The sequence below is a fragment of the Bos mutus genome, chromosome 28 (genome assembly GCF_027580195.1).
Source record: "Bos mutus isolate GX-2022 chromosome 28, NWIPB_WYAK_1.1, whole genome shotgun sequence".
Taxonomy (NCBI): Eukaryota; Metazoa; Chordata; class Mammalia; order Artiodactyla; family Bovidae; genus Bos; species Bos mutus.
Window position 1 is genome coordinate 19,852,890 of NC_091644.1, and position 22,311 is coordinate 19,875,200.

Consider the following 22,311-nt stretch of genomic DNA (forward strand, 5'->3'; position numbering starts at 1 on the left):
TTGCTTAAGCTGCCCAGTCTGTGGTACTCTATTATGGCAGCCCTAGTAAATTAACACAGACCCTATTTGGAAATGCTGCTTTGGTGGGAAGTACTGGTGAGTCAGGGGAAATGCCACTGGCTAGAGGATCAGAGAACCTGGGCCGCAGCCCCAGCTCTGCCACTTGCTAACCCTGGGCTTTGGACGAGCACTGGACCACACGAGTCTGTGTTCTCATCTGAAAAATGGGTATGAAGACTATCATTTCTGCCCTGTTCACCCAAGGGTTTTTGCAGGGCTTTAGTGAGGTAAGGACAGTGGAAACACTATGAGCCTGAAAGCATGCGGCCCTGGGGTGTGTATTACACAGGCAGAACACTGAAGGAAATTTCAGACCTGCTCAGGGGGACGGGCATTGCACTCAGCACCATACACGCGGGATTTATCTTCAGAATGATCATCAGGAAAACTGAAAGTTGGAGCAGGAGAGATTTTGAAGAGATTTTTAAGTCAAATTCCTCATCATCAATTTTCCTAACAGTGGAAAGGTGACCACTGTAACTCCCCATCAGGAAAAATGAGGCAAAAAAGTTCTTGGAGGACCCCTTCCTGCTCTCAGCCGGAAAAGTCTCATACTAAATCTTCAGGGAGCCCTATCGGCGGATGTCACCCCAAACCCTCAGACATGTCTGGGACTGCATTGCCCCATCACCCTGAGATTCACAATAGTGTTCTAACTGGCCCCCTTCAGCCTGTTCTTCCTACCAGAGTGACCAAGCAAGATCTAATCAGGACAAGCTGGTTCCCTGTGCCCTGAGAGTAAAAGCCACAAGCCCATCACAGTCCAGACGGCCTGTCTGAGCTCACTTCTCACTCCCCCCCACTTCCTCACTCTGCTTTAACTCCACTGGGCCCCTCACTGCCGGCCAAACACACGGAGTCTGCCAGCTCAGGGCCTTTGCACAGGCTGTTCCCACTGCCTGGAATGCTCTTTCTCCTGATCTCCAAACGGCACTATGGCTCCCTCCCTCACCTCCTTCTCATCTTTGCTCACTTCTCACCTGCTCAGTGAGGCCTTTGGGGTCCTCTTGTTTAAACACAGAGAATTCTCTCCCTGAAACTCTCAATCCCAATTTCCTGATTTATTTTTCCTTTGCACTGACAAGTATTAAACATTCTACATTTTTTGTTTTCTTTTTTAACTGTTTGTCTTCCCCACAAGAACATAAGCTCCATGCTAGGAGGAATTTTTCAACTGTTTAAGGCATCCCCAGCACCAGAACAGCCCTGACATTCAGGAAGCACAACAGGCATTTACAATCAATGTCTGTTGGACAGATGCAAGCCAGGCTTCCCAATAGATCCCCGCTTGGGTTTGAGTTCAACGCTGTCTACCTAGCATTCTGTCTGTCCAGTGATTCTGGCATTCCAGGCCACACATTCCCAAGAGCAGATACACTGGACCTCTCTACAGAGAGGGAGGCAGTGTGGGAGAGGAGTCAGAAGCCATGGTGCTGTCAGTAAAGGTCTAAGTAAAGGAAATGAGGGATAATACAGACAAGACATAGACAAGATATGCCATGAGCACAGCTACCCTAGAGTCAACATCCTGAACACCAAGGAGGTGGTGGCTCCTCCAGTTACTCCTGGTCTACCTCCACCTTAAAATGGCTATTATACAATGTGCCCTCAGAGTAGATCTCCTCAACGGCCTTCTAAAGAGCGCCAAGACTGTTCTGGGTAAAGGGAAGTGCTTGCTTCCCCTAAACTCTGCAAGTGGCAAGGATGCCAAAAGTCAAACAGACCAAGCTTATTTGGAAACATTGGGTAACAGAGGGTTACCGGGAAGCCATCTCCTCCAGTCCAGGGCTCTGCTCTGTCACTGCTAAGTGCCATTCCCCTTAGTTTGAAAGGATAATCTGGGATTACTGATACCTACTCCCCAGGTCTAAAAGGAATGCCTTCCCAGCACACACAGGCCAAGAGGTGCTAAAGGCATTGACGAACTTGGCCGTGAACTTGGCCATGTCGGGAAAACCATGAGTGAAATGATGTCATCCAAATCACTCAGTTGGGTAAATTTTTAAATTTAAATTTAAAAAGTTAGGACACACACACACACACAAGGCCCTCTATAGGAAAATGAGGACCACAAGAAATAAAATCTACTTTTGATAGAAAAATATTAACCAAAGTTATTTGGTCAGTTCATGCTCCAAAACCCAGGACATGGTGAAATCATTGTTTAAGGCCAGCCTAAGCTCTGCGGGTCCTCTGAGAACAAGGGCAAGCAGTTTTAGAGAGCCAAATCCTCCCCTTCCTTATTAGTGCACCTACAAGGAATTACTCAACTCTAACCCTGAACCAGACACAGAACCCCAGAGATCCTTCAGCCCTAGAGCCAGGGTTGACAGTTAAAGAAGAACCCCACATGATCAGAGCCCCGGCAGGGCGTGCAATCAATATGCAAGGACGCAGTGTGCTTCGGGCAACAGAAGTGGTGTTTCATCCTCTATCTTGGTGAAAATTGTAATTTGCATGTTGTCACTGAATCAACAAGATAACACCTTAATATTTTCAGGATTGATTCCACATACTTTTGAGACTTATGTGTTTCAGTTTTTTTGTTTGTTTGTTTAGATATAAAAGCTCTTCTTGGGCAGGATGGACATCTAACCACCATCCTAGGCTGCCCGCCCTCCCTGCTTCCCATCTGATGCTATGCTTCTGGGTTCAGGTACTCTGCTTTGGAAACCATCCCCAAAACACCAAGCTGTTGTAGGCCTGCATTCTGAGCAGAATTGACCCCAGCCCTCTTTGTAAAAGCAGTCAGTGGCTTCTTCTATTTTTATAAGCTCCCCAGAGCCCCGGGACCCACTCCAGAACGGCCTTCCTGGCAGGAAACAAAACTTTCTTTGGTCTGATCTCCCTCCTGTTACAAAAGATCACATTTTCCTTGCGAGTCAGCCTTGCAACATTTCCAGACCACTAAAGCCATAGAAAGCTACCGCAGCAAATGCAGACCCAAACCTCTGGACTCCGGCACCACTGTGTGCTGAGCCATCACAGGCTCATCTCTCCCGGTCCAGCCAGGGGTGCTGCCACCTCAGTCCTTCCAGAAGCCACCGGGTAGCCCCTGAGGTGGCGCCAGACACAGCACAAGCAGATCTAGGCTCCTTCTTCAAGGGTTCCAGGAGCAGCAGGCATGGGGAGAGGCTGACATACCCTTCCCAGGAACTTCATGATTTCCAAATGATATTTACATCTCCGAGAACATCAGTTTATGTTTCCCTGTGAGTATAAAATTAACTGTCAATGCTAGTGTGCAATCCCATCCCCTTTTCTCTGCTAATTATAGTCTCTCTTTGGGCACCCAGCCACTCAGCTCCAGCACAGGAAGCAAATGGCCCATTTGTCAAGCAGGACAGCTTCAGCTAAACTTGGCTGGGGGTGAGGGGCACACGGCCATGCCCATTTGGGGCCAGAGAAGGAAAGAACATGCTGCTGGCAGTCCATGGGCCAGGCTAAGAGCCCCAGATTTTGCCACAAGTCACGTGGCATCTTCAAAAGGCTGCATGGGAGCCTGTTGCCCACTGTGAACCAGGCCTGAAGTCCCCTCTGAGCCCTGCAGCCTGGGAACCGTCTTCCTCCTCTGCAAGCTGAGGCCCAGCTTCGTGCTGCTGCTGGCAAGCATGTGAGGCCTTCCAGCACCTGCACTGCCTCCTCCTTCAGGAAGCATCTGGTTCCGGCTGGCTCACCCCCAGCCGGGGCAGGTCTGCACTCAGAGGGGACCCACAAGGCCTATCTTTACCCCCAAAGGCACATGCCAGGCACCTATTGTGTCCCAGACCCTGAGGGTCACAAGGGGTCACAAGACTATTCATGGGCTAAGTCTGGGGGAAGACAGGTTGAGAGTCTTGAAATGATCTCTATGGTCTGATGGATGGGATTCAGGGATCTCTGAACTGGGGATGGAGAAAAGAGTCAACCTTTACTATCATTATCCTCCAACTGAAATGTTCCTGGCACACACCAAAAGAGGAAGAACCTCAGATCTAGGGGAAGCATGCTGAATCTCTCCCATGGGGAAGACTCTGGGAATTTGAACAAAACTAAGGGGGCGAAAGGAAATGTCAGAAAATCAGGATGAGCTTCCTGGAGGAGCCAGTGTTTTCTTGAAGCCTCCAATAACTGCTCCACATTGGAGCCACCTAAGGGGCACGCAAAGGCTGCAAGGCTCTATATGGCCCAAACAAAGCACTTTTCTTAGGTTTGAGCTTAAAAGAATAAACTCCAAGGCCTGAGAGAGATTTTAAATAAGGTGGGGCTAGCAGGGCCCCTGTATCCAGCCAGGAAGCCCTGGACCTCATACCCACCAGCCCTTTGGTCCCAGACTGATCCTGCCTGGTCCAGGGCCGAGCCCACCCTGCAGGAGTGTGCTCCTGCTCAGCACATTCTACCAGCATCTCTCCTGCACAGACTGGGGCTGGATGGAGGTGAGATAGGAGATGGGAGTTGGCATTCTGGGCCTTTATTCATTAGTTTAGCGGCTTGGCCATGTCACTTTGCCTCTCTGAGCCTCACTTTTCACTTGTAAAATAGTAATGCCCGCTGCCATGTACAGAGTGATTACACGGCACCAGCATCCTGCAAAGTGCCATACCAGCATCTCCCTGACTGTCACACACCCTGGCACGTCTAAAAAACAGCTAATTGCATTTAAAGACCAGACTCAGTGAGGTTAAGTGACACAGAGCTTATAAGCGGCGGAGTCAGCATGCACAGCCAAAACTTGTCTGCCTGCCACTAAATCTACCAGACGGGCCTTTCACTTTGATCTGGGAGAGAATGGGTCCCAAATGTCTCTGCAAAATACAAAGGTGCCGGTAGCAGAGGAGTGCTCCCAAAAGAATCTTCTATGATGATGGTAACATCCAGTGTGGTTAGTCACTAGCCATATGGAACTAGCAAGCTCTTGAAACATGGCTTGTGTGCCCGGAAAGCTGAATTTTTCATTTTGTTGTTATTGTTTAGTTGCTAAGTCATGTCCAGCTCTTTTGTGACCTCCCAGCCTCCTCCGTTCATGAGATTTTTCAGGCAAGAATACTGGAGTGGATTGCCATTTCCTTCTCCAGGAGATCTTCCCAACCCAGGGACTAAACCTGTGTCTCCTGCATTGGCAGGCAGATTCTTTACCACTGAGTCACCAGCAAAGCCCAGGTTTTTCATTTTACTTCATTTAAGACAGTTTAGATGTGACAGGGGTAGCTGGTGGTCACTGTGCTGGACAGCACAGCTCCAGAGCAGTTCTCCTTGGATGCTGCCCCTTAACATTCCTGCCTTGCTCCTTTCTGATGTAGAGACTATCCTTATCTAAGAGTCATGTGCCCTAATCATCCTACCACTAGGAAGTTTATATTCACTGACTTGCATCCAAGAAAAAGCAATCTCTTCTCCCACTTTCCCCAAGAAAGCTCAGCTCCTGCCACCCCACTTCTCTTTGCACTACAAAAAGCAGGACAGACCAGATCCAGAGCTCCCAACCCAAACTGATCTAGGGCTCATTCTGTCTCCCAGGAGGGTGCCAGACCCACCTCCAGAATGACAGGGCAGTATTCTAAGCTCTGGGGCCCTGGACTTGGTGCCATTGACCAGGCCCCAGCGCTAAATTCAGGCAGTCTGTGCGGGAGGAATAGGGTTCCTCTCAAGCCCAAGGCAAAGCCAGCCCTGGAGGAAGCAGCAGCAGACTGCTACTGCCAGCAAAAGAGCCGGCCCCTGGTCTTTGTCACCGATACTCTGCTGTCAACTCTGCCTTGACCCTGAACTTCTTCTTAAAACACAAAACAAAACAAAACAAAACTTGACATCCATGCAGAGAACTTGCTTAACTGCAACCCTTGGTCCATGACATTTTCTGACAATCTGCTTTTGTTTAGAATGTAACAGGTACCACTTACTAACTAGTCCTCCTGTCCCCATGGATCTGCTACAACTCTGCTGTCTTACACTGAGGTTCTACACATGCCTAGGTCTCTTTCTGGCTCCCAGTCTCTCCCATCAGTCAGTCTGTCTCTAAACAAACCTCCCTTCCGTAGTGACTACAGTTTTATAATATCACTGTGGCATCTGCAAGCCCACGCCCCTCCTTCCTGCCTTCTTCGGAAGCGTCCTGGATATTCTTAGACCTTGACTCTTGCGTATGTATTAGAATCATCTTATCAACTTTCTTGAAAAACATCTCCTGAGGTTTGACTGGAATCACATTGAATTTATAGATCCCTTCGGAGAAAATCGACACCTTTACCAGGTTTTCCTGCCCATAGGCATGGTTTATTCCTTCTTTATTTATATCATCTTTATTATGACCTAACAACAGTGGTCTCCACCGCCCTCAAGCTTTCCCATAGCTGTCTAGACAGATTCGGGGAGAAACTTCCTGAAGTATTACCCAGGCCTGCCTCTCCAGCTTGGCCCGGGATGGGAAACATGGCCTTCTCTCTAAGAAGCAAAGTGGACATAACACCCTGTTTTGCTACCCTCCTGTCACCAACAGTTACAAACACCCAGTCCTGCATGATAAATTAGGAGTCTGGGATTAACATACACACATTTGTGCATGTGTGCACGTGCTAAATTACTTCAGTCATGTCCAACTCTTTGCAACTCTATGGATCGCAGCCCACCAGGCTCCTCTGTCCATGGGATTCTCCAGGCACTGGAGAATCTGGACACTGGAGTGGGCTGCCATGCCCTCCTCCAGGGGACCTTCCTGACCCAGGAATCGAACCTATGTCTCTCACGTCTCCTGCATTGGCAGGAAGGTTCTTTACCAGAAGCATCTGTGGGAAGCCTGCATATACACATTACTATATGTAAAACAGATAATCAACATGGACCCACTATAGCACAGGGAACTCTAGTCAATATTCTTAAATGACTTATAATGGAAAAGAATCTGAAAAAGAATGAATATCACTGAATCACTTTGCTGTACACCTGAAACTAACCCAACACTGTAAATCAACTGTACTCTGATATAAAATAAAAATTAGATTAAAAAGATAAAAGACCCACACACATATCTGTTCTCTGTATTGTGAAGTTTTTTTGGAGGTCTGCCTTGTCACTTTCTCTCTCTAAATGATCTTCCACATTCCTATAATAATAATAATAAAAAGACTCCTACAAGCACGCAGCACATTCCAGGCTGTGAAAGAGCTACACTGGGAGGTTTGCAAGCCCCAGCTACTCAGCCCAGCAGGAGCAGAGTGGAATGTCTAATCACAAACAAATGAAGCACTGGAAGTTAAGATCTGATGGAGGCCGGACTCTCTTTGAGAAGCGTTCAGGGGCAGGCAGATGGGAAATGGTATAACAAACAGCTAGGGAAAATATTCTGAAACAAGAGGCCTGGCAGTGTCTTCCTCCTGGGAAATGAGAGCAGGTCCATTGGAGCTGAGCCTGTACAGGAGTTTGACTTCACACTACTGGACGTTCCACCAACACAGGGACCAGCCGCCAGATCTACCGGAGGAATGAATCTGAGAAATGCTATTGCTTTAGATGCCTACAAACCCAAAGAAGAAGCTAATGATCCCACTCCAGAGTACTCTGAAGCTTCAGGATAAAATGACTTACAGTCCTGAAAACTCACATTAAAAAGAGAATCGAGGTGCTCAGAAAGATAGGTGTCTTATGTTATCAAGACCTGAGGCAGGTAACCCTAATTCATTACAGTGAATAAGAGCAGATTTCCCAGAGGAACCTCCATTTAAAAATAATACTAACAAGACTTATCTGGTTAATCTGAAAACAGAAACAGCCAAGGGGCAAAGGAGAGCCAAGAACACGTCACCTCTACCCAACAGACACTTCTCCCTGGTTTTTCTTTTCCCTGCCCTCTCTGGATCCCCCTCCTCTCCACTGTCCACAGGTCAGCACCAGGAAAGTCACACCCCACCTCCCGGCGCTGTATTACCATGGCACCTGGGTGATTATCTCCCCAGGTCTCAGCCCAGGCACAGTGCCTCCTGCTGGAGTACACTCAGGAGTACATTCTGTGCCAAACCACTGCTGGTTCCCATTCCTTTGTCCTCTGTCCCAGATGGCACAGGCTCCTCGCTCATAGCTGCAGGCCGCTGGCAGGAGTGAGTAAGATGGCCCAAGTCTCCCCTTTACTCAGACATTTCCAGACATTCTAGGAAACCCCTCAGGTCCCATTGTCCAGATGCGAATAACAACTCCATTCCTAAACCAATGCCTGAAGCAGAGGAATTACTAATTGGCTCAGACCTGCTCAAATGGACCAATCGCTGTAGCATAGAGAAGAGATTACAAATCCTGGAAAGTATTTATCTGCCTATAAACTGTACATTAAATATGAGATAATGGAGAAGGGAATGGATGCTGGGGAAATGACCTAACACCCACTGCACAGAGGCAACTCCTTGGCTAATGATGGGCAATTGCGATTCATTGCAAAGAGTCAGACACGACTGAGAGACTGAACTGAACTGAACTGAAAGCTAACATCAGCATGTATTATTATGTCATTTTTACCTTTGAGGACTACTTCTGATTCTTCTGTGTATTATCATTTATTATTCACATGATTGTTTCTCTATACTCCCCCATCCTCAACTTGTCAATCCTTAAGGCAGTGTGCTTTACTGATTTTTACTGGCAGCTTCCCAGGTCCCAAATTCTGTACATAGCAGAATGCATAAGAAAAACTGAGCTTCAGTAAATGTTAATTAAACACATGAATACGCAATAAAAATGGTTCTACCCAATGGAAAAAAAATTAATAAATAAAAGCAGCCACAGGCTCACAGAGGTGACAAGTGGACTTTGTCCTCAACAATGGCCTCCAGTTCAGGTCCCAGAATCCACACCTGCCCACCAGGAACTGGGCCAGGCATCCCCATTCTTCCCTGAGACAGCACAGGATTTACCCCTGGGGACCCAAAGGTCCCTCACTCCAAAGGCTTATGACTCCAAAGAGGTCAAAGGGAAAAAGAGGCAGCATCATACATTACAAGGAGCGCTGAGGGTGGGGGAGGGGGATGAGAGGGGAGCCCTGAACTTTAATCCCAATTCTGTCACTAATCCCATGTGACCTTGGGCAAGTCCTTCCCCTCTCTGGGCCTCAATTTCCCTGCTCAAAAAGGGAGATGTTTGACCACAAGCCCTAGGATCCCTTCATTGCTCCAGGAAACCCATGCCCAGACAGCCCTCGCAAGAACCCCAGCCATCGGCAGACCATGGTGGTCCAAAATCTTTTCCGCTACTGAGTCCTTCTGCATGGGTCCGCCCTTGCTTTCCCACCTGGCCAGGAGATGCCACACTTCTGCATGAGTAGGTCCTACAGGGAACAGAGATATCCTTCCCACTCCAGCCTGATCAAGGCATACGACTCCGGCACTGCCTCCCACAGCAGCCACGGAAAGGAGACCAGCTGTTTTTGGAAATAACAAAAATGAAAGGGGCTAACACTCATCCTCCAAAGTTCATCTCAAAGACTCTTCCCCTGGGAAGACTTCCTGGATCACTCCAGCTATAGAGATCTCTCTCCACTTATGATCACCTATGAAACCACCAATGGGAAGCCCTCATTGTACTGTTATTTCCAGTACTAACTATGCCCATTGAACAAATTATTCCAGCTATTTACTACCTATTGTATACATGGTGTGGTAGCAGGACCCAGCAACACACCTACCACACCATCTTTGACTTCAACAACCTCACAGTCTGCATATATAATGCAAATGCATTAGTCCCAGAAGTCCACAGGAAGTTTAGCTTAGCTCCCAGACCATGTTATCTCCACAGAAGCCATATGAAAAGTGATTAGAGCCCAAGCCAGTTCCCAATGGTCTAATGAACCACAGTGCCCCTGAAACAAGATACCATGCAAAGGTTCCCAGCACCCAGTAGGTGCTCAATAAATGTTTCTTCTGAGTGAAGATGAAGTACTGCTGCCACTCTGACATTTCAAGGCTCAAATCAGATGCCAGAAACCATGCCCCCTTTAGAGGCACTTTGGTCCAAGGGTAAATCAGAAGAAAGGGAGTCCCAATTCTGAATTCCAAGGCATCACTCACTGATTCAACACATATTTTAGAAAGTGCCTAGTATGTCCCAGGCACTGGACATAAAAAGGTAAGATCTAGTTTCTGCCCTCAAGAAGCTCAGTCTGGTAAGACATATCTGTATACCAACAAATGCAACAGAAATGGGGAACACTGAGGGAGAGGTAACTGAGTGTGCAGAAGAGCTGGATAGGAGGAAACACTAAATCAAGGGCAATACCAGTGAGATCAAGGAAGGTCTCCTGGGGGAGGTGAGTGTGAACTGAGTTCCATTTGATGAATGTAATGGACAAGCAAGAATTTCTGAAATGGATAAGGAATTTTAGATGCCCATGAAGGTGCCACGAGGAAAGCAGGTCAGCATAGTTAGAACTGAGAAGAGGCAGACAGGAGATGGAGGAGGCCAGGGAAGAGCTCAGGAGTCAGACCACCATGGCAAAGTCTCTCAGCCTAAACCAAAAAGTTCATTCATTTCTTTGATCTCTCTTTACTGACAGGTTGTGTAGGCCAGTGATTCTCCAAGTTTTTGATCTTAGGATTCATTTTTACTCTTAAAAATTTCTGAGGACCCTAGAGTTTCTGTTTTGGGGGATTATATCTATCGATCATTTACTATATAAGAAATTAAAAGACCTATTTTAAATATTTATTAACTAATTTAGAAATAACAATAATAGATTTACATGTTAACATAAATAGCATATTTTTTGTTAAAAATTTTCCCAAAAAATTGCGAGAGGAAGGGTGGCATGGGCTTTACATTTTTGCAAATGTAAATATCTGGCTGATGAGAAGAGCTGGTAGATTCTTGAAGCTGCTCCTCACTCAATTTGCTGCCACATCACCATCATGTGTCCTTGAAATTCCCCCAGTCCTGAGAGGATGACAGCAGGAAAGCAAATAGCATCCTAGTATTACCACGAAAATGATTTTGACTTCACAGATCCCCTGAAAAGGCTCCACCCACCAAGGATTCCTGGAGCACACTCTGGGAGCAGCTGTTAAGAACAGGGTGCGGAGGGCTTCCCTGGTGGTCCAGTGGTTAAGACTTCACCTTCCACTGCAGGGGGTGTGGGGGTGTGGGCTCGAGCCCTGGTTGAGGAGATAAGATCCCATATGCCTGTTGGCCAAAAAAACCAAAACATAAGACAGAAGCAATACTGTAACAAATTTAATAAAGACTTTAAAAATGCTCCACATTAAAAAAAAAAAAAAAGGAATGGGGTACAGGATGGGGAGTTGAGCCCAGCTACGGAGAAGGCAATGGCACCCCACGCCAGTACTCTTGCCTGGAAAATCCCATGGATGGAGGAGCCTGGTAGGCTATAGAGCATGGGGTTGCTACCAGTCGGACACAACTGAGCGACTTCACTTTCACTTTTCACTTTCATACACTGGAGAAGGAAATGGCAACCCACTCCAGTGTTCTTGCCTGGAGAATTCCAGGGACGGCGGAGCCTGGTGGGCTGCCGTTTATGGGGTCGCACAGAGTCGGACACGACTGAAGTAACTTAGCAGCAGCAGCAGCAGTTAACCAACCGAACACAAAAGTCTCAGCTATGGGGGAGCTCATGTTCCAGTTGGGGAGAAATAAATAAATAAATAAATAAATAAATAAATGGTATGTCTTGGTTATGAGGGCCATGAAGATAGAAACAGGAAAGGAGGCCAGGAAGGCTGATGGAGGGGGCTGGCATTTTCAATACCACAGCCAGGGAGAGTGATATTGGAGTGAAGACGTGAAGGGGTAGGGGGCTCTCTACCATCCACACAGATACACAGGTGAACATACCAAGACCTTGGAATGTGCCCATGTGTTCAGAGAATAGCTGCTCCAGCCCGATGGTGGGGAGAGCAGAGGGGAGGAGGTGAGAGGGCAGCGGTGTGGGTTGCAGAGCAGGCGGAACCTTTGAAGCTATTGAGAGGACTCTGACTTTTGCTCTGAGTGGGCGAAAGGCACTCCAAGTTTGCAGAGGAGTGATCTGATCTGACTTTGATTTTTAAATGAGTTACTCTGAAACTGCTGTGCTGAGAACTGGGGGATGGAGATATGGAATCGGAATGGTCAGGAATCTACTGCAGCAACCTAGATGCTGGTGATGGTGGCCTGGACCAGGACGGGCATGTGCAGGTAGCAAGGAGCAGGCAGACTGGACATATTCTGAAGGAAGATCACTGACATATTTTAAGCAGGGAGTCCCATGCTCAGATTTGCTTTCAAAAGTTATTTGGTAGACAGAATATTCACACAGCCTCAGGTGTCACCCACAGCTTAGGCATTCGTTATCACGGGGAAATGCATGCTTGCAATGGAGAGAACTGGGGGTCCAGCCTGGCATGGAGAGCAGCTGAGTGGCCGAGCATCACACCTCCTATACCTCCCACATACCCTGTGCAGCACTCATACGGGAAATTTATGTTGCTGTTGTTCAGCCACTAAGTCACGTTCAACTCTTTGTGACCCCAGGGACTGCAGCACACTAGGCTTCCCTGTCCTTCACTATCTCCCGAAGTTTGCTCAAACTCATGTCCATTGAGTCAGTGATGCCATCCAACCATCTCATCTTCTGTTGCTCCTTTCCCGTCCTGCCCTTAATCTTTCCCAGCATCAGGGTCTTTTCCAGTGAGTCAGCTCTTCATATCAGGTAGCCAAAGTATTGGAGCTTCAGCTTCAGCATCAGTCCTTCCAAAGAATATTCAGGGTTGATTTCCTTTAGGATTGACTGGTTTGATCTCCTTGCTACCCAGGGGACTCTCAAGAGTCTTCTCCAGCACCACAGTTTGAAATGTATGACCTGAACCTAATTACCAGGAGATCATAAAGTAAATCCAGAATGCTGATGTTCTACAGAACAAGGGCCTGGAGGCTTCAAAGGAATCAAAAGCAGTAAAGAGAGTCTAGGTTAGGGGAGATGAAAGAGACATATCACAGCCGAAACATGTGGACCTAGATTGGGTAAAATATTCACTACAAAAGACATTTGGCGAACAAGGAGGGAAATCTGGATATGGACAGCATAGATGTTCTATCTAATGGTAATTTGTTTTCAGATGGACAATGGCAGCATGTGGAAAAATGCCCCTTTTGGAGAGCTGCTTGCTGGGGTATGTAAGGCTATGGTCACAAAAGCTGCAGTCAAAAAAAAAAAAAAACAAGTATTGAGAGAGAAGGGGGAAGAAAGATAGGGAGAAAGATATTAAAACAAGATGCTAATAATAACATACAGATATTCTTTGAATTTCTCTTTCAAATTTTCTATGGGTTTCAATTTGTTTTTCAAAGTTCATTTCCCTGTCACGGCTAATTAGGTACTATTGATTTAGTGCTTTCCATCTTACACAAGAGGCTTCTCCCACTCCACCCCAACCAGACCCCAAGCAGCAAAGCCAAGGAACAAAGAGGCTCCACCCCACACATCCATACGCGCTGGTTATCTGCAAACAGAGCATCTATGAGGTGTCCCTGCAGACTGCAGGCAGCCAGACCCGGGTCTCATAGCTCTTCAGAACATCGCCCCACAGCACCTGGCACAGGACCCAGCACGTGCCACTGGTGATTGGGGCGGGGGTGAGGGGATGGGACTCGGGAGTCCTGTGTCTAGGCTCCAACCACTGAGCAGTTCTCCTTCCAACAGGAAGAGGCAGGAAGAGGGCTCATGCAGGCAGGGCTGGCAGATCCACTTGTATATCCAGGCCCAGCAAGCCTCTCCCTCTCCACTTTCTTTCTTTTTAAAGTATTTTAAGTATTTATTTATTTGGCTGTACCGGGTCTTAGTTGCAGCACTCAGGATCGTCGATCTTCATTGCATTTAGCAGGATCTTTAATTGTGGCATTCAAACTCAGTTGTAGCATGTGGGATCGAGTTTCCTGACCAGGGATTGAACCCAGGCTCCCTGCTTTGGGAACTCGGAGTCTTAGCCACCAGATCACTAGGGAGGCCCCTCCTTCTCCACTTTCTGAATTTCCCTAAGCCAGGCCCTAGTAGTACTTGGTGGATTAGGCAAATGTGGGCAAGTAACACATGATCATCTTCCCTGGGACTCCAGAATCTGTATCATTCGCGGCCTCAGAGATCACCCGTCGAGTTTCAGATGCACTGGGACCTTTTTTGTCAAAATGAGATCCAATGTAACGCTGGATCCTGATTATTTTTTCTAATGCACTGTGAGAAACATCTTAAGGACAACTGGCGAAGTTTTCATATGGACTTGTTTTTTTATTAGGCATGATGATGGTGTTGTGGCCATATCCAAGGACATTTTTTTTAAAGGAGATGCATCCTGGATATCTGGGGTGAACTGTCTGCAACTTATTCTGACATTGCCACATGTTAAAATGATTGATTCTGGCTAGTGGGCATGGGAGATGGATGGGGAAACAGTGGAAACAGTGTCAGACTTTGTTTTTTTGGGCTCCAAAATCACTGCAGATGGTGATTGCAGCCATGAAATTAAAAGATGCTTACTCCTTGGAAGGAAAGTTATGACCAACCTAGATAGCATATTCATAAGCAGAGACATTACTTTGCCAACAAAGTTCGTCTAGTCAAGGCTATGGTTTTTCCTGTGGTCATGTATGGATGTGAGAGTTGGACTGAAGAAAGCTGAGCACCGAAGAATTGATGCTTTTGAACTGTGGTGTTGGAGAAGACTCTTGAGAGTCCCTTGGACTGCAAGGAGATCCAACCAGTCCATTCTGAAGGAGATCAGCCCTGGGATTTCTTTGGAAGAAATGATGCTAAAGCTGAAACTCCAGTACTTTGGCCACCTCATGTGAAGAGTTGACTCATTGGAAAAGACTCTGATGCTGGGAGGGATTGGGGGCAGGGGGAGAAGGGGACGACAGAGGATGAGATGGCTGGATGCCATCACTGACTCGATGGACGTGAGTCTGGGTAAACTCCAGGGGTTGGTGATGGATAGGGAGGCCTGGCATGCTGCAATTCATGGGGTCGAAAAGAGTCGGACACGACTGAGCGACTGAACTGACTGAACTGAGTGGGCATATATCGGAGAAGGCAATGGCAACCCACTTCAGTACTCTTACCTGGAAAGTCCCATGGACGGAGGCGCCTGGTGGGCTGCAGTCCATGTGGTTGCGAAGAGTCGGACATGACTGAGCGACTTCCCTTTCACTTTTCACTTTCATGCATTGGAGAAGGAAATGGCAACCCACTCCAGTATTCTTGCCTGGAGAATCCCATGGACAGAGGAGCCTGGCGGGCTGGTCCACGGGGCCCCAAAGAGTCGGACATGACTGAGTGACTAAGCACAGCACAGCAAAGTGGGCATATGGGTATTCACTATCATTCTTTCACTTTTTATGTTTAAAAATTTTTTTACATTAAAAATATTGAAGCAGCAAGCAAGGTCCAAGTTCCATTTCTCTTAAGAGAAGATCTGTTCACAGTCTGAGTCTCCCTTTGGCCTGGGAGGTCTCAGTGGCCACAGCCAGGGGCCGGCTCAACGAGGGCTCAGGGCCGGCAGCCTCCTCTGGCCTGGAATTAATGCCCTCACCAGATGTTCCACTAACTGCCAACCAGGACTAAATACTGGCTGTGATGAGAACCTGCCTATTACCCAATCAGCAAGAACACAGGAAAACAGCCCCGGGGGCTGTGGGACATGCTCCTCCCTATGCCTGGGGGAAAAGCCTGGAGGAAGGGACAGAGAGGGTCCCTCGTTACCTTCGATTGCATCGTTTAAGGAAGTTAGGAACAGAGAAAAGGCACATGGAAACCAACAATATGAGGTCAGCCGGTGCCAGCCATGGGAGGAGGCAAAGGCCATGTGAACTGAGCTCCCTGAGGCTGCGCTGGTGGGACTGGCAAAGAGCATGTGCCAGCTGAGCCCACTCAGGAGTTGTGTGACCTTGGATAGACCACTTTCCTCTTGGAGAGTCAGCTGACTGCTGCTAATTAGGAATGATGTGTGTGTGTGTGCACACGCTGTTATGTCTGACTCTTTGTGACCCCATGGACTGTAGCCCCCAGGCTCCTCTGTCCATGGGGATTCTCCAGGCAAGAATACTGGAGTGCATTGCCATGCCCTCCTCCAGGAGATCTTCCTGACCCAGGGATCGAACCCACGTCTCTTACACTGACAGGCAGGTTCTTTACTACTAGCACCACTTGGGAAGCTCCCAAGTACTTCCTGTATGCCTAGGAAATGTTAAATGAGTGACTAAAGGATAGAACCAAAGAACAAACAACTCATCCCCAAACAGCCCACCTCCCTTAAAAGTGTTCTCCTCCTAAGGACAAATACCTGGGACAGGAAGGCATCGAGAAGTTTGCCAGAAGAGAGAAAGGCTTTGCATTTACTTGCAAGTTCCCTAACCTCTCTGAGCCTCTCTTTACCTCAGTGTAGAATGGAGCAATAACCCTAAAACTGCTCTTAGGGTTGCTGGAGGATTAAAGGAAAGAATGTCTAGGAAACAACACAGTCTAGCACATAGGAAGGGCTCATTCATTGTTAGCTTTTAAAAGACAAGAGTCTTCCCTGGCAATCCAGGGGTTAAGACTTCTCACTTCCACTTCAGGGGACACAGCTTCAATCCCTGGTCAAGGAACTTAAGATCCCACATGCCCAGTTAAAAGGTAAATTAATACTAGAAATGTAATTTGCTTCTAAGTCACTTCAGCCATATCAGACTCTGTGCGACCCCATAGACGGCAGCCCACCAGGCTCCTCTGTCCATGGGATTTTCCAGGCAAGAGTACTGGAGTGGGTGGCCATTGCCTTCTCCAAGAAATGTAATTTAGTATATGATAAATATAATTAACACTACTGTATGTCATATATGAAACTTTTAAAAGAGTAAATCCTAAGCATTCTCATCATGAGGAAAAATTTCTCTTTTCTATTTCTTTAATTTTATATCTATTGATATATAAGATGATGGTAACTAAAGTTACTGTGATAATCATTTCATGATTTAATTCAAACCATTATCAAATCATTATGTACACCTTAAACATATACAGTCCTGTATGTCAATCATATCTCAATAAAGCTGAAATAAAAATTAAAAAGACAAAAGAGGAGGAAGCACAAGGCACAACCGGATTAGACAGAGGACAGACAAGGGGCGTTTTCTAATTGCAAAGGGAAAGCTTAATTCTAAGTAAGGTGAGCACCAAAGGAGACTGCAGTGGAAACGAAAGGCAAAAACAGGGCCACTCCTGTCTCAGGACTGTGGGCCCCTGAACAACTCCTGTCCTCATCTTCCTTCTGCTCTGATGCTAAGCCTACCTTCTCTCCAGGATGGAAAGTCAAGTGGCTGCTTCCGCCCAGAACCCAAGTCTCCACTGCTGACTAAGCCTTCCCATCAGCCGGAGCCTCCTGGGAGCTGCTGGCCGGCTCCACCCCAATCACAGAATGTCTGCCGCTGATGTGAGCACACTGCTAGGACGCAGTGAGTGCCAGCCTCTCAAGGAACAGGGACACGACTGGATCATCTGTCCCCCGACCCAGCATAGGGTCAGGCAAATACAGCTCCCTCGTCAAAGGCGGAAGAGAACCAGGTCAGAGGCACGTACAGAGTTCCCGCTGCCTGAGTTCTTTCTAGCTCTGCAGAGAAGGCCAGTCTGTGACAGGTCACACATCAGGCCTCTGCAGCAGGTGCAGCAGCAGGCCCGTTTACAGGGGAGGACACCAATAATGCCAGCGAGAGAGGAAGTCACTGGGGTGAAATCACTAAGCAGTTCCCGTTGTCCCCTCTGAATGGAGGTATTCGAACCAGAGGCACTTTCTGTGTGGTCTGGTCTCAGTTCCCTCTGCTCCCGAAGGAAGGTGTTGCCACACTAGATGCTCACCATGGCCCTTCGAAGTTCGCCCAACTGGAACTCCACCACATCCTAAATGCCCCAAGGGATGGGTGACACTCCTGTTCTGAGAGGCTGTAGGGAAACAGCAGGTGTTTCACAGCCCCGCTCGGCAAGCAGCTTAGATTTAACTATTTCCAGAATCAGAAGCCCTTCCTGAGAGCTAACTTGTACTCTCTTCCCATGCTTTACCCTCTTTCTATCAGGCTTTCCTAGCAGAGGAAAAACCCTTGAGAAATCAGTTGTAGAGCACAGCCTTCGATCTGCGTGGGCAGAGGCTGGAAAGGGGCGGGGCCTGCGTGGAGCCGGGCTGCTTGAGGGGCGGGGCCCCAGTGGGTGGGACTATGGGCCTTCCACCTGGCCAGCCAGGCTCCTCCCCCCGCCCCACCCCTTCTCCTCCGCATTCAGCACCTGCAGAAGAGAAAGGAATTTTCAAGGCCTTGCTCAACTGGGCCCCTCCCTAGCCAGGCAACCGGGTGAAGCAGAAAGGGCTTGCACTGGTTCTCTGGACTGCCACAGCAAATTACCACAAAGGGCTTAGAATAACAGAAACGCATTCTCTCAAAATTCTGGAGGCCAGAAGCCTGAAACCAAGGTGTGGCAGGGCCATGCCTCCTCCAGAGGGTCCAGGGAATATCCTCTCTCACCTCTTCCAGCTTCTGTGGGTGACTCCAGGCATTCCTTGGCCTCTGCATTCACACGGCTTTCCCCTCGGCGTGTCTGTCTTCTCTTCTGCCTCAAAGCCCTCTGCCTTTCTCTTACAAGGATGCTTGTCATTTCAGTTTAAGCCATGTTCAGTCAATCCAGGGTGACTTCATCACAAGATTCTGAGCCCAATTATATCTGCAAAGACCCTTTTCCCAAATAAGGCCACATTCACAAGTTCTGTGACATGAACATATCTTTTATGTTGTTGTTGGGGGTGGGGGGGAGGGAACCATTCAACCCACTACAGAGCTCATGGTCAGAGTCAGAAGTCAAGTCCTCATCCTTCCACTAACTGGGCCATTACAGTGACCCCAAGCAGGTTCATCACAGCCATCTGAAACTCTGCTTCCCCTCCTTGCCGCACCTCCCCTGTAGGGTCATTACTTTAGGTCACTGATACTCAGTAGATCACAGTCAGCCTTCCAACGCAATGCCGACAGATCAGCTGTTCTCAAACTGGAGACATAATTGAAGGGGAGAAATGATCACAGCTCACCCTCTAAGTGCATGAATCCCTGACTCAAGAAACTTCAAGTCTGGTTCTATACAAAACGTCTTCAAGTTACAAAGTTAACTACAGAGAAGCGTTGCCTTTAAAGCAGATAAAGGGATGTTGTAAAGATAACAAAAGGAAAACAGAATTCTAGAACTATGGATACCCACCCACAACCAGATACATCTAGATCCCCAGAGAAGCCCAGCCTCCACACAGTCACCCACATGCCAAGGCTGGTGGTCTCTACACACCTCCACCAGCCCCGACTGGGTGCTGCCAACACCCCCCACGCCCCCAACTTGTCCACGCCTGCCTAGCATGCTCCCTCCACTTCCAGGACAGCTCCCTCCCAGCGAGCTTCCCCTAAACAGGCACACCGACTTCCCCAGCCCACAGACACTGTCCAGATGGTCAGCAAGGTTGGGAAAACATTCAGCAAGTCAGTCAGGATTCAGCTAGTGAGAAAGTCAGCTTGGAAACCAGGCCACTCCACCAGAATCCCCTCACAGACACCACCATGAGCTGCAGATTTTACTCCAGCAGCTCCTTAGAATCGTCTGGGGAAGTTTAAAAATTATAGGTGCCTGGGCCCCAACGCAGACCCATGGAATCAGCTGTGAAGATGGATCTTAGACACATGTACTTGTGAAATCCGCGAGATGGAGGCCTCACAGATCCAATGGCCTAGAAGGTCCTGTTTTTTGACCTCAGGAAGTGACCCAGTCTCTAAATTCGTGCCAGCCTCGGAAGCCAGCACCCTATTCCACTCCAGCCAGGTACTTGGTCCCGGTCTGTGATGGGGCAGGCTGGAGGCTGCCCTCTGCCCACCACCAAGCACAATGCGCCCTTCTCTGGGCCCAGTGCCCACCTCTCAGTGGATGCACAGGAACTGACCGCAGCCCCCTGCACTGAACCCAGTACAGCCCATCTTCTGGTAGGGATGGCAAACAGCACAGGGAGCCCTGTGACTTGTCCAAGGCCACCCGCCACATCTGGGAGGGGCTTTCCCGCAGGAAGGGGAGGGCTCTGAGAATGACCAGGCCAAGGCTGTCCTCCTTCTACCCTCTGGGCAAATGTTTACTTCCCTGCAGACTAAGATGCAAATATCTCCATTAGTAAGAAAGTCTCCTTTGGAAAGAATTAAACAAAACACAACAGGTACAATTTTCACAGTGAAACAGCTCTGGTCTCAGGGTTGGAGGCAAACAGTGGGTTGTGTCAGTCATGTCTCCCTCCCTAGGCCTCAGTCCCTTCAGCTGTAAAAGGGGAGGAGTGTCCAGCTTACAGAGTTGTTCTGAGAACCCAGAGAAGTGAAGTGCAAGTTCAGTGATGTAAGTGCAAAGTGGAGGCTCCTCCCACCCTCCAGCCTCTCTGCCAACACCCAGCAAGCTGCCACCTAGCTCCCACCCAGTGATGCCACTTCTCCCAGCATCCACGCTGATGCTTATTACACAAGACACCCTGCTAAGAGCTCTGGAGGCATTGCCCACCCAAGCCTGGTTCTGTTCAAGGTACAAGGGTTACCTCATTTCCACAGACAAGAAACTGAGGCACAGAGTTGCTTGTGACTTGTCCATGGTCACTCAGTCAATCAGACCTGCTCCCCACCCATCAAACAAGAAGCGCGCATTCTCCTAACGAGTTGCCTAGAGCTGGGCCTCCAGGCCTAGTTCCCCCAGGGGGTGTTTCTGACCTCAACAACCAGGCCCAAGAAGCATCCAATTCTGCAGTGACCCACCCTCCCTCCTGAAGCTTATCTCCACTCCTTTCAGCCTGGCCTCTGAGCCCCTCCAGCCCAGATCCCACCTCCTGGAAGTCTCCCCAGGGCTCCTCTGCCGTCACAGCCAGTCAGGCAGAAAACCACACACCATCTCCAGCTGGCCACTGCTGCCTGATTTCAGTTTCCATCTCCCCTGTGGGCTGACCTGTTCATCTTCTCTTCTCCTAATCTGCTCCTTGGTCTCTCCTCCTCCTGGCCTAGGCAAGAAGGCCCAGCCTGGAGCTGAACAGTGCCCCTGTTGACATCATCTGTCTGACATTCTCTGGCAGGGGCAGACCCTGCCTCTAGGTTCCTGGAAGTGCTTCTCCCACCCCCTCTTCTCCCATCTGGGTGTTCTCAGCACCTTCTAGTTAGGCTAGACTCACATGCTTGGGATATGGTGCAGAGCCTCTACTGGTGCACCATTAAAGCCAAGAACTAAAGTGTAGGAAGGACCCAGCTCCTAGAAGAAGCCACACGTTCTCCCAAGGGGTCAGACTTTTCTACCCAAGGGCAAAGCCACAGCCATCTGCTCTCAGCAGGCAGAGCATCCCCAGCAGAAAGTAACCTCCTCTGATAAGACAAGTTCCAGAAGTTATCACATCTAATGTCCCAGTTCCCTTGAGCTCTGTAAGGCTCCCCAGGTAAATCTCCATCCCTCCGTGGACCAGGCCTACAGTGAGCTGGGAGCTTCCGCATCTCTCATCTTGCAGGATCCTCCCCCAGTATCCATAGATGAGTCATCTAGCAGGCTCAGGGAGTCCACTCTTTACCCAGAGTCACAGCAGAACCAGCACTTGATCCATGTCTCCAGATGGCACTGCCATCAAGTCCTGACAATGAAACCTCCCCCCTAGGTCACTCAGACCCCAGACTCCTCATATGACCAGACTCCCACCAGTCTCTCCTCCCATAATTTAGTCCTCTTAGGCTTCCTCATGTGCTGCAACCATATTTGCCTACCTCAGGGCCTGTGCACTTACTGTCCTCTCCATCTGAGATATCCTCTACAGGCCTTTGTGTGGCTGGCTCCTTCTCAGTCTTTGCACGCGTGTTCAGTTGCTCAGTCGTGTCTGATTCTTTGCGACCCTATGGGCTGTAGCCCGCCAGGCTCCTCCGTTCATGGGATTTTCCAGGCAAGAATACTGGAGTGGGCTGCCATTTTCTCCTGCAGGGGATCTTCCCAACTCATGGATCAAACCCACGCCTTCTGCATCTCCTGCATTGGCAGGCTGATTCTTTACCGCTGAACCACCTGGGAAGTCTCTCAGTCTTTGAGCCCCTCATAAAGTCTTCCCTTGACCACTCCATTTAAAGTAGGAACTTCCACCTTTCCCCACTTCCTCCCTAATTTGCTCCTTAACACCTATCGCAGCTATGTGTATTTAGTGGTCTGTATGTCTTCCAGACAAGTCTGTCTTGTTCACGGTTGTTTCCTGGTTAACTATC

At 48.6% G+C, this 22,311-nt stretch overlaps 1 protein-coding gene across 4 annotated transcripts in view; it reads right to left on the reverse strand.

The window, feature by feature from the left end:
- The window catches only part of TSPAN15 (tetraspanin 15), a 53,754-nt gene that overhangs the window by 23,395 nt on the left and 8,048 nt on the right, over positions 1–22,311 (reverse strand). The gene's annotated exons all lie outside the window — the stretch shown is intronic.